Genomic DNA, 1,936 nt, shown 5'->3' on the forward strand with positions numbered 1-1,936 from the left:
TACCTAAAAAGAATCACCATTAAACTGAATTATTCAGATCAGAACAAACAACACTAGTTCCAGGGTAGATATTGAATCAGCTTTCAATGGATGTGCAGGTCTCCGCTCCGGATCACAGGAGTTTATTGTCCGTTGGAGTGCTTCTAAAAAGCACTAGTGATGTGGAAAGGCCTAGTCAAGTTTGTGAGGAAGCTGAACTAATCCAGGAGGCAAAAGGTCTTTTTAAATCTCATGTATATGTAAATGTTGTGTGGCGTCAGTGAATGGCTCGGTCCGCAGAGCTTAACTCCAGATCGGCTGAGACAACAGAAAAGCGCTCATTATTCCATTTGTCTAACCCAATCAGAAGGCTTAAGCCGGCAGAAAATCCCCCCTGCAACCCCCAGTCAAGGTGAATTGGGGTTAAGAAGGACACAGAAAGAGCATTAGCTTCTTTGCATGGCTGCAGGAATTAAAATGTAACCAAATCAAATGGAGAGTTTCAGCTACAGGAGTCAATTACTGTATTAGGACACGCTTGTTTGGAAATGGTAAGTGGGCTTCACGAAGTTCACAAAAGTTTAAAAATCAACCAAAGACATACAAACAAACATACTCTAAGCGAACCGTTCAGAAAGTTAGAGCCAGATGGAGATCTTTGGCCACTGCGTCGCATCTCATTACTATTTTCAGTGCCTCGCACCATGGACACAGCATTTTTAAGTTGTGTCAAATTAAAAACAATTAAAGTTTTAAAACTTTCATAGTTGACTCAAAACTGCAGTGCTCTGTTCCATTCTGCTGATCCCTGGACTGAAAATACATTTTGACACAAATATCATTGAAACTGATGCTATACCCAATCCCAAAATTTTAAAGCCGGCCCTTTTGGCCTACAGTACATATACTAATACTATATACTCATCATTAAAAATAAATAAAAAATAAATAAAATAATAAAACCCATATCCTTTTTTTTGGGGGGGGGGGGGGGGCCTTACTGTATATAAATCTGTCCCGCATGTCCTGAATCTCTGATCTTGGATATCCTCGTTGTCAGGCACAGGGCTCTTCAGCTTGGGAAAACTATCACAATGAGATTGCAGTCCAGCCTGCATCTCTATTAAACATTTACACGCTTGTGAAACAAATAAAAGCTAACCACCAGCACTCACGTTACAGCCAAGCTGAGGAGTCATATTTAATATGGAGCTGAAGTACTGCCAAAATATATCAGGGTAAAAGAGAGAAAGAGAGAGAGAACAGCAACTGTAATCCTCTTTCGGCTGAAACCTGATGATCTGCGGTAAAATCCATTTATATGGGGTGTTTTTGGTGTAGCGCTTAATTCGATTTGCTTTATTATGCACCGTTTGTGTGTTTAAGAAAAAATATAATGAGTCAGTCTGTGACTTGGTAACCTTATGTGACTGTCTATGAACTTGAAACTCTTACATCACACATTAACATGACAGTGCCAACGGGGGAAAAGGCCTTTGTGACAGAAGCATGAGGGTGGATGATTGCACAAATAACCGGATGCTCTTCAACCTAGGTGCTTCTCTTGGACATTGAATGTTTCCTGTGAAAGCACAGTTAATGCAATGTGGCGTTGCGATGAGTCACAGTGTTTGCTGCTAGTGATGAAATCCAGCTGTGAGTGTCAAAGAGCGAAAAACATGTTTTTCACGACAAAGACGCACAACACGACTTCTGGGACAGGTTCAGATTAGCAGCCCAGTGAGCCCACCTTTACCAGCCAACAAGGAACGTTCTCAGAACTTATCTAACATTATGGCAAGGTTCTTTCAAAGTTATGAACAATTGAACGTCGTCCATGGAATTTTTTTTTTTTTTTTTCAGAAACGTTTTCTAAATAGTTTCAGAATGTCCAGAGGACATTCAATAGTAACGCTCCCTTAATGTTTGCAAAATTATTCAATTGGAATGTTCCCTT

Source organism: Rhinichthys klamathensis, unplaced genomic scaffold (assembly GCF_029890125.1).
Source record: "Rhinichthys klamathensis goyatoka isolate OS25496 unplaced genomic scaffold, OSU_Roscu_1.1 h1tg000139l_1, whole genome shotgun sequence".
NCBI classification, from domain to species: Eukaryota; Metazoa; Chordata; class Actinopteri; order Cypriniformes; family Leuciscidae; genus Rhinichthys; species Rhinichthys klamathensis.